The sequence below is a fragment of the Triticum urartu genome, chromosome 1 (genome assembly GCF_003073215.2).
Source record: "Triticum urartu cultivar G1812 chromosome 1, Tu2.1, whole genome shotgun sequence".
Lineage (NCBI taxonomy): Eukaryota > Viridiplantae > Streptophyta > Magnoliopsida > Poales > Poaceae > Triticum > Triticum urartu.
In genome coordinates this window covers 91392216-91403904 of record NC_053022.1, presented here as the reverse complement: position 1 = coordinate 91403904, position 11689 = coordinate 91392216, and the positions used below count along the sequence as shown (strand labels likewise).

The 11689-nt window shown below is 41.4% G+C and overlaps 1 pseudogene; it reads right to left on the bottom strand.

The window, feature by feature from the left end:
• Positions 1-2886: 2886 nt before the first annotated feature.
• On the bottom strand, positions 2887-10681 carry LOC125532740 (annotated as a pseudogene).
• Positions 10682-11689: the final 1008 nt, after the last annotated feature.

The window sequence follows — 11689 nt, the reverse complement described above, 5'->3', positions numbered from 1 at the left end:
TCATGGTGCATTATATCATACTCATGCTTGCATTCCGTGTTGATTAATTTTAATGCATGTTCATGAATGTTGTCGCTCTCTAGCTGGTCGCTTCCCAGTCTTTTTCTAGCCTTCACTTGTACTAAGCGGGAATACTGCTTGTGCATCCAATTCCATAAACCCCAATGTTATTCCATATGAGTCCATCATAAATTCCTATATACGGTATCTACCTGCCGTTCGAAGTAAATTTGTATGTGCCAAACTCTAAACCTTCAAACTAACATTCTGTTTTGTATGCTCGAATGGCTCATGTATCAACTAGGGTTGTCTGTATCCTCCATGCTAGGCGGGTTATTCTCAAGAGGAGTGGACTCCGCTCCTCATTCATGGGAAAATGGCTGGTTCCCGGGATGCCCAGTCCCATGCTCAAATCAAATCAAAATAATTGCAAACAGAACTCCCCAGGATTATTGTTAGTTGGAGGCACCCATTGTATCGGGCAAGCCATGGATTGATGCTTGTTGGTGGTGGGGGAGTATAATCTTTACCATTCTACTTGGGAACCGCCTATAATGTGTGTAGCATGGAAGATATCGAGATCTCTCGGTTGTTATGTTGACAATGAAAGTATACCACTCAAAATATTATTCATCTCTATTTCAAAACCGAGCTCTGGCACCTCTACAAATCCCTGCTTCCCTCTGCGAAGGGCTTATCCATTTACTTTTATGCCGAGTCATCATCCTATTATTAAAAAGTACCAGTTGGAGAGCACCGCTGCCATTTGCATCCATTACTGTTAGTTTACATTGAGTATGACTGTGACTAGATCTCTTTTACCATGAATTACAATGTCTAGTCAGTCCTTGATCTTTAAAGGTGCTCAGCATTTATGTTTTGCGGTCTCGGAAAGGGCTAGCGAGATCCCATCTTGTTATATCATATTATGATTGTTTTAGGAAAGTGTTGTCATCCGAGATTTGTTATTGTTGCTCGCTAGTTGATTATGTCATTGATATGAGTAAACATGAGACCTAAATGTTATTGTGAATATGGTTAGTTCATAATCTTTGCTGAAAACCTGAATGCTGGCTTTACGTATCTACAACAACAAGAGCAAACAGAGTTTGTAAAAGTTTTTCTTTATCACTTTCAGATTATCAACTGAATTGCTTGAGGACAAGCAAAGGTTTAAGCTTGGGGGAGTTTATATGTCTCCGTCGTATCTACTTTTCCAAACACTTTTGCCCTTGTTTTGGACTCTAACTTGCATGATTTGAATGGAACTAACCCGGACTGACGCTGTTTTCAGCAGAATTGCCATGGTGTTATTTTTGTGCAGAAATAAATGTTCTCGGAATGACCTGAAAATCAACGGAGATTATTTTTGGAATATATAAAAAATACTGGAAGAAGAATCCACGTCAGGGGGCCCACACCCTGTCCACGAGGGTGGGGGCGCGCCTACCCCCCTTGGTGCGCCCCCTGCCTCGTGGGCCCCCTGACGCTCCACCGACCTCAACTCCAACTCCATATATTCGTGTTTTGGGAGAAAAAATCAGAGAGAAGGATTCATCGCATTTTACGATACAGAGCCGCCGCCAAGCCATAAACTCTCTCGGGAGGGCTGATCTGGAGTCCGTTCGGGGCTCCGGACAGGGGAATCCGTCGGCATCGTCATCATCAACCTTCCTCCACCAATTTCATGATGCTCACCGCCGTGTGTGAGTAATTCCATCATAGGCTTGCTGGACGGTGATGGGTTGGATGAGATTTATCATGTAATCGAGTTAGTTTTGTTAGGGTTTGATCCCTAGTATCCACTATGTTCTGAGATTGATGTTGCTATGACTTTGCTATGCTTAATGCTTGTCACTAGGGCCCGAGTGCCATGATTTCAGATCTGAACCTATTTATGTTTTCATGAATATATGTGAGTTCTTGATCCTATCTTGCAAGTCTATAGTCACCTATTATGTGTTATGATCCGTTAACCCCGAAGTGACAATAATCGGGACCATTACCGGTGATGACCGTAGTTTGAGGAGTTCATGTATTCACTATATGTTAATGCTTTAGTCCGGTACTCTATTAAAAGGAGGCCTTAATATCCCTTAGTTTCCAATAGGACCCCGCTGCCACGGGGGGGTAGCACAAAAGATGTCATGCAAGTTCTTTTCCATAAGCATGTATGAGTATATTCGGAATACATGCCTACATCACATTGATGAACTGGAGCTAGTTCGGTGTCACCCTATGTTATAACTGTTGCATGATTGATCGCATCCGACATAATTATCCATCATTGATCCAATGCCTACGAGCTTTTCATATATTGTTCTTCGCTTATTTACTTTTCCGTTGTTACTGTTACAATCACTATAAAACCAAAAATATTACTTTTGCTACCATTACCACTACTATCATATTACTTTGCTACTAAATACCTTACTGCAGATATTAAGTTTCCAGGTGTGGTTGAATTGACGACTCAGCTGCTAATACTTGAGAATATTCTTTGGCTCCCCTTGTGTCGAATCAATAAATTTGGGTTGAATACTCTACCCTCGAAAACTGTTGCGATCCCCTATACTTGTGGGTTATCATCCTCCATGCAGATGTTGAGGCCAGCGGCATCATTTCTGTCTCGATCACATTAGAGACGCGGCTGGCCATCTCACCTTTGCAATTTCTTCGTTTTCTACCTCTTCTCTATCGAAATCGACTAAAACGATTTCCCAAGGATTAGCAAACACGAACAAATTAATGTACTTCCACAAATTGACCGCATAAAGTACCATTACAAAATACTCAAATCAAACAAAGTACATAAGGACAACACATACAATCTCAATGTTCTCCATAGACATGCAATCCTCCGGGGACATGTATGTCTGACTTGAATCAATGCATCATGTCGATGAAATACAGTCGACTGAGGGTGAGGGTGACCAGCTCCCGGTCCTGCACGGCAAACTCCCTCGAGGCCATTTGCACCATGTCCATGTCACTAGGGTCACTACCACTACCACTACCTCCAGCAAGGCCGGTCGGACCAGCCGCGTCCATGATGTAGTAGTAGGACCAATCACTAGCTCCACCACCCATGTTGTCTAGTTGGTTGTTGTCAGAGGACTCATGGTGCATCTCTGCCACCGCCTCTTCAGGTTGCTCACCGGGAGGGTATGTTGTCCCGTGAACATGGACACGTTCATGCTTGCATTGGCTGCCTGCTGGATGTCTTGCTCACTAACCATCTATGTCGGCAATAGACTGTAGGACAGGTAGTGGTTCAGGTGTACATTGGGAGGGATGTAGTATGAGTACCCCTTGTTTTGCTCATCAGCAAAATTCAAATCCGGCGCCCAGTACTGCATGTTGGTCGGGTTTGGGTGGTAGTACATACCAGTCATGGCCGGATTGGGGTAGGTCTGGTGCGCCTGTGTGGTAGGGGCGATGACGGTAGCGTCTCTACGGGCCATCCCCATCTGCCCATCGTGCTCTTGGTCATGATACAATGGTCGGACACCGGAGGTGTCTCCGCTGGTGATCCAGTGTGCGGCTCTAGGCTATGGATGTACTCCGCGAGAAGGGAGAGCTGGCCAGGAGGTGGCTGCTTGTTGTTCCTCTTCTTGAGCTAGCGCTTTGCGTCCGGACTACGCTTGGTGGCATTATAGTGGTTCTTGACGGTGTTCTCCGACCGGCCAGAGAGTAGCCCGGCGATCACCGACTAGCAGTTCCCCCAGGTCTGATGCAACTCGATCAGATCCATGTCTTCCACGTCGGCCCTGATTTTCCTCTGCAAGGGAAGTATTCATGAGTTAATTAATTATGACATAACATTAAATTGAAGTACAATTGAACACAATACATCAAAATGAAAGTAGTATCTACTACCTTTACCCAGAAGCATTATATTTTTAGAAGTCAATAGAGAGTCACTTTTCTACCATGCATGGATATGTCGTGCATGCATCCACCATTCATCATTGCTTTCAGATTTATCTTACCTTTTTTTGTTGTTGGAAAAATTTGTGTTGTTTAAGAGTACCAAAATTTTATTAAAAATATGTATCTTGTTTCAAAGTGCATCATAATGTTTTCTCATGTACCAACAAATAACAATGCACTTGTTTCAGATCAGATTTGCTGGTATGTAATGGAACATTATGTTTCACTTTGAAACAAAATAAAAACTAATGATACACTCTGAAACAAGATATATAAAATTCGCCAAGATCAAAAAACATAGTCAGAATCTCAAATTATCTATGGAATCTCAAAGTATCTCTGGAATCTATTGGTTAGAGAACTTCCAGCTAAGCCTAATACTCTCATAAAACTGATCTATGCCACATATAAATTGATGAAATGGTGGAATGAGCCTGATAGAAAAATGGAAAGAAGAAAAGTTCGTATGTGAATAATTATTTGGAGAGGATCGACCGATACAAAAAATGCATGGCTTATTTATTTTTCAGTTATCTTATTAAAAATTACACATATTTCACGTGTGCTACAATTTTGGGAATCAAAATTATGCAATTTGAGGTGTCCAAGATTTACAAAACTTTTTAAAAAATCCAGTTAGCAATATCGATTATATCACAAGTGCAAGTGTCATTTTTATTTGTAGGTTTTGTGCTCTTTTTGTTGGAACAACGAAAAATATTTACCTTTCTATTCATTAATAAGAGAAGTTCGTAAAATAAGAACCACAAAGACACCAAATTACTCTCCTACATTACACAACTCAAATTCTTAGGCCCCACAATAGCCCAAAGAGGCACCTTGTCTTGGATGAGGCAAACAATGACCGCCATCGGCATCACTTTATTACAAAATACACATGCGTTCCTTTCCTTTTAAATCTCGCATCGAACAAGGAGCAAATAATATAGAGATTTCCTTGGCTGCGAATTATTGAGGAGTATTTCTTTCCACCAAGACTTCATCATCTCAGAACAACGACAAAGCATCATACTAGCATGAAGACCAAGATAAGAGATCATGCCGTTCCAAACTTGAGGCAAGAACTGATACTTGATGACGAGGTGAGGCACTAATTCTTGCACTTGGTTGCAAAGAGGGAACCAGTCGCAATTCGGTCACTCTCGACGTTGCCAGCTCTATCCTTCAATCCTATTTTTGATGGGTAACCAAGCAAAGATATTACATTTTAGGACGGCCAAACCTTCTAAGATATGTCATGCAAGTTGGATCAGATGAGGCCAATGAACTGAGCCTTGTAAGCCGACGCACCAGTATAATTCCCGTCGTTGGTCAACTTTCTCATGGTTGTATCTTGGATATTTCGTTGGATGAAGACATGCATTGGCAAGTTTGTCTTACAGAATGATGAATTACTGGATGTGCTCTAGCTTGAGGCCTCCTTGACTACCACTATGTAGAATCCAAAACTTATCTCTTAAAACCATGTCCACAGTGCCACCTTTCTTGTGGATTTTTTTAAATGGTGGTATATCTTTATGCATCACTCCCTCCAGCCATGTTGACTCCCAAAATTTGGCTTTAGTACTATTACCAGTCATACCTAAGTGGCCGCCACTAATAGATCACTTCATCATTGTTGCATGACATCCCCATACCGTACCCCACCCGCTGGTGGCCACCCTAGTCCAGCCATAACCATAGTATGTGAAGCACGATGGAAAACTTCCAAGATAAAGAATTTCTGGGCCAACAAACTCCTCCAGCTTGCAAACTTTCTCCCAGTTAATTTCACTTGCCTTCGGTCACTTTGTTCATCCTCACCCAAACATAGGCACACCACAAGCTATCAATCTTCTTAAAAACCTCCACAGGAGGTCAAACAGTGTAAGATGATGTATGGCCACAGACACGAGCACCACCTTGACCAAGAACATGCGGCCCGCAGTATGAAAATGTTTCCCTCTCCAAGGTGCTAATTTCCCAGCGGCTTAATCTTCAAATTGTTGCAAGTGGGTTGTCCTTAATATTTTGACCACGAGGGATAGTGCAAGGTAACATATGGGGAAGGATAAGAAACATGCCGGGAAGGACTAGAGTATGTCATCAAGGTTTGTGTTATTGCACCAGATAGGTGAAACATGGATCTTTCTGCAATTTATAACTAGGCTGATAGTATATCCAAAAGAGGCAACCGTGGTGGCGAGGAATTGGACTTCTTGCTTGATAGGGGCGCATAAAACAACCACATTGTCAAGGTAAAGGGAACCGCGAATGCTTGTGCGATGCCCACCAAGAGTATGAAGTTTTCCTTAGGTCATATACTTGCTAAATATATGGTGCAGCAGGTCAATGGTGAGCTGAAAGAGAAAAGGGGACAGTGGAACGCTAAAAATGCCACAACCATGCTTGATCTGGTCCTTGGTAATCCCATTGAGCAAAACTCGAGAAGAAGTCAAGGAGGGGAGGGTCGAGATCCATCCCCAGATGTGGCCTTTGAAGCCATGGTGACTAAACATTTCTGTAAAATGGCCCCACCTAAAGGAATCCAAGGACTTCTTTATGTTGATCTTGAAGAGGAGCATGTGTGTCTTGATGTGGTAAAATCTTCTAGCCACGTTGGGCACATAAATGAAGTTATCATGGATGATTCTCCTCTTAATCAAAGCAATTTGTGCAATGGAAACAATATCATTCATGTGCAGAGCCAACCTCATGGAAAGAGTTTTGTCAATGAGCTCGGCCACAACATGTATAAGGCTAATAAGCCCAAAATACTCATTCGGTGAACAAAGGGATCAGGTCATGGGAACCAAGCAACAAATCTCAAGTATCGCAGGTATTAAAGAGGGGGATGCTAACACTCGCTACTTTCACGGAGGATCAATGGGAAGGGGAGGAAAAATCTTATACATCATCTCAAACATGGAATTAACTGGCTGATGGATCATGAATGCATCATTAGGTGAACCAAGGGACCAGGCTATCCCCGTGACGTACTCGCACATCGGCGATGGCATCGCGTGGCCGTCTTCGCCATCATGCTCCATCAAAGCATCCTCTATACTGTATTCATGCTCCGGGCAGTTCATCCAAAAATCTGAATTGATGAAGAGAGACGGGCAATATGTTTCAACACGTCCCCTAGTGTCTAGGCTATTTTAGTCCTTAGGCATGGGATTGATGTAGGCCACCGAATCTTTATTAATACTGCGTTAGTAGACTTGAGACCTCTTGGATCGGATACCATATTGAACTCATGCTCCACTAGCACATCCAAAAAACTAAGCTGGTTGAGAGAGATGGGCAATATATTTCTACACTCCACAACCGTCGTCAAATTGTAGTCAAGCTTGAAAAGCATCCGGAGTGTGACGCTATGTCTGGCACCCTCTCCTAGAACAGAGCCACGAAGGCTTAAACTCTTCCTTGTTGACCTGTTCAACCTCACCAATGACTCCCATCCATTGGCAGAGAAGCCTCTACAGTAGTTGTGCGATGGGAATAACCCTGTTCTTGGCATGCAGGCATGGGCTATGCCGACTTGTCGAAGTCTATGACCTTTGCAAGTGTCTCCCTCCTTTTTGTGGGTGACCAGGGTGGAGTGGAGCTTGGGGCAGGGATAATGGGAGGCAACACCGACACAAAAAGTGGTGCACTAGGCGAGGGCCCTGCCGGGAGCGCAACTACCATGCAAAGCATCCATCTTTGTCATCATTAGGTCGTTGTCCAAGAGCACTAGGAATGCTACAAAGCAATGCATGAAAATGGGCATGCAGTTCTTCATCAGGCCCAAAGAGGAATTGGGGGGGTCGATGCATGGGTTTATGCGTGCACAACTCATCATAGGGCTCATGGTGGTGGGTAGGGGGGCTTGGTGCATGAGCTGGTAGTGTGCACATCTCCATCGGTGAAGCCTGCCGCACCTGCATACTGGAGTAGGGTGTGCCTTGGGCAGTCAGTCCGGTCTATAGGGAGTGGAGCGGAGCTCAATTTTGTTGCAACCCACACATATCTCAAATGCTAACCCAAGAGCAGGAAAATCTACTCATATTCACCTGATTCAGGAAAACCATAATAAATAAAAGCAGCAATTTCACAAATAAACAACATCAAATTTTTGGAACATGTGTATCCCATTATCAACATGTGACTTATTTTTTCTATATGGTTGAACTAATAAAATTACCACATCTCAAATGCAATTTGTGTGTTGGAACGACTCTTACTTTAGGGAATACCCTATTGAGGCAAGTCACAAATATGTAGCAGCAATAATTTAAAAAATAACCAAGACAAAAACAATCGGTAATCTTATCTCTATCTAGGGAACGTTCCTGGGGACGAAATCCCAGCAAATGCCCCACAGACTACAAGATCAAGATCTGATGATGGCAGTTTTTTTGATAAAAATTGAACTAAAATAAACAAAATGCCATGATTTTGTTGTTGTCGAAAATACCATCCCCAAACACTAAAACTGCTAGCAGCGCCATTTGCAAATGCCATCCTAGATAGCGAATGGTCGCTGGCTATTGTGGTCCAAATTTGGTAATGCTTGGGCGATCACTTAGTGGCTAAGAATTAGAAAATTAGGACACACCATGTCAATTAGCAAATTTTGATATTTGTAAGTGCAAGTGCAATTGTTTTATTTGTAGATGGAACACATAATTCCTCTACACATTTCAAATGCTAATGTGTGGGCAGGAACATTGGTCCCTATTAATTTCCCAAAATTACTTTTAGTGGTCTAAATGAAGAAAGTAATTGCCACATCTACTGATTAGACTAAAGACATGCAATACTACTAACTATTTTTCCGGGAATTAATACCTACTTCCGAATGGTCACCAAACTATAGGTGCAAATTATTGGCCGCGTAATCATATGATTCAACTAAATAAAGTATCACATTTCAAATGCTAATTTGTGGGCAGGAACATCGACTCTTACTATAGGGATATCAAATTGTCGCAAATCACAAATAGGTAGAAGTAATAATTTGACAAATAATCAAGATAATTTTTAGGTGATCACTTGGTGGCCAAGAATATCTTCTCTACTACTTAAAAAGAATCTAAGGTTCCCATTTCACCCTCTCCTTTGTCCAACCTCTCTCTTTCTCTATAGTTCCCCCTTATGTTCTCTTGTTTGATTTTTTCCTCGCATCTCTGATTTTTTTCTCAAATAATAATATTTTTGGTAAGTCAATAAATTCTTACCAAATAAGTGATTCACAATAAGATGACATTTTGAATCCCATCTCTGATCTTTCTCCTAAATAATATTTTCTTTCGTAATTCTATAAATTCTTACCAAATAAGTGCTTAAGAATAAGATGATAGGTAAATCATGACAATTGCATACAATAACTTCCTAAGATTATAGCGCACCAATGTAATAATAGACGCGCAATCACGGGCTAATATAGGAGAATGTTTATACTCCCTTTGCAATGCACGGACAATTGTCTAGTTTAATAAAAATGAGACACCAAGTCAATTACTCCCTCCATTCAAAAATATAAGATGTTCTAACTATTTTTCCGAATTGTATGTATATACATTTGTTTTAGCGTGTTTGTTCACTTACTTCAGTCCTTGTAGTCCATATTCAAATATCTAAAACATCTTATATTTGTGAACAAAGGGAGTAGTAAATTTTGATATTTGTACGTGCAAGTGAGATTTTATTTATTTACGGATTGAACACAAAATCCATGTACACATTTCAAATGCTAATGTGTGGGCAGGAACATCAGTCCTTATTAATTTAGAAAATTACTTCCCTACTAAAAAATTTCTTCAAAAAATTACTTAGGTGATCATTTAGTGGCCTAAATGAAGAAATTAATTGCCACATTTACTGATTAGACTAAAGACATGAAAGACTACTAACTATTTATCCGGGAGTTAATAGCCACTTTCGAATGGTGACGAATCATATTAACGCAATGAAGAATTTGTTTGCGTAAGCACACTCGATCATAGATCATCAAAATTCCCCAGATCAAGCTGATAGAAGGGACCACTACTAGGAAAAAGGCTACTAGCACCGCGGGTAAAATGGCTACTAGCAGCGCGGGTACCCACACTACTAGTATCGCGCTACAGCTAATAGTTAGTAGTAGCGTGGGAGAAACCCGCGCTACTGCTAACTTTGTTAGTAGTAGCGTGTGCCACCCACGCTACTGCTATTACAGACTCGCGCTACTACTAATGAAGTAGTAGTAGCGTGCCTACAATACCAGCGCTACTAGTATCCTAAATACTAGTATGGCAGTTTTTTCCCAACGCTACTAGTAGCAAATTAGGAATTAAAAAATAAAAATAGATGCAGTATTCATGAATGGAGATCAGAGACACGTCCAGTGCAAAATAAATTTCACAGAACCATCTTAACACTTGCATTTTTCATGGATGCAACATTCAACATCTCAACTCGAAGAGATCACGAGGACACACACAACCATCATCAAAAGGTTGGTACCTTCCCTAGCGTTTCAGCACCAACCTAACGAGACCACTTCTCTAGATGTATGTACAAAGCGTCGAGGTCCTCCACCTTGAGGAACTCCGGACGGTGGCGTCGTCCTCCACCTCGGTGACCTACAGATGGTGGCATCAAGGTTCTCCACCCCGGGGACCTCCTGTATCGCAATCACCTGGACGATAATCTGTATGACGCGGTCGCGGGGCTTCATGGTGAAGTCTTCCTCCGAGTAGTTGAAGAGCACGACTCCCATCGGGCCGCAATAGTCCTCGTCGATCACCTTGCACCCAGTCGAGAAAGTGAAAACTTGTTAGTTCGCGCCCTCGTGCAGATCCAGTAGGGTATTCTCTTCAATTATCTATCTCTTTTAGTCTATTATGAATCTTCAAACCAGAAAACACCTACTAAATGCATACCCTAGCTGTACGTGTTCGTGCTATCTTCTTGTTTTGGTGCATTCAAGAAATACTAGTGTATTTGAGCTATATATGCTTGAAATATTTGACAGTTAACATCTCTTCAAAATTTATCATTTCATGGATAGGGAAATCGCCAACAAAGGACATCAGAAAATTGATTCCCACCGCTCTTCAAAATAGCGCCAGGGTCGACGTTGACTCTCCAGAGAGCACCATTTTAAATCGGGCGGAAAAATGTACAGAGGGAGTGATCTAAACGCTCTTATATTAGTTTACGGAGGGAGTACTATATAAGGATGCCCATCATCTTGTGGAAAAATGTACTAGCTACCAATAATGAACTATTCATGTTGAACAATTTAAATTTGAACAATTGTGAATAATGATTCAACTTACACATCCTATAAACAAAATGGTCAACTCCATGATGTATCCTTCAACTACCTAAATTTTAACATGGAAACCTTCCATAATATATAGACGGGAAAGAGATAGCAAAATGGATCATGCTTGAGATAGAGATTCTTACTGCAAATCTTAACAGAAGACATGACTTGCCAACACCTGAGTCTCCAATAAGCAATAGCTTGAAGAGGTAATCACTGCATGGTCAAATAAGAGAATTTTAGTCTCCAGCAAACACGGTGCGCATAGAATAAAACAAGTATTGGTGACATTTTCAAGATGATAAAAATGAAGGAAATATGCCCTAGAGGCAATAATAAAGTTATTATTTATTTCCTTATATCATGATAAATGTTTATTATTCATGCTAGAATTGTATTAACCGGAAACATAATACATGTGTGAATACATAGACAAACAGAGTGTCACTAGTATGC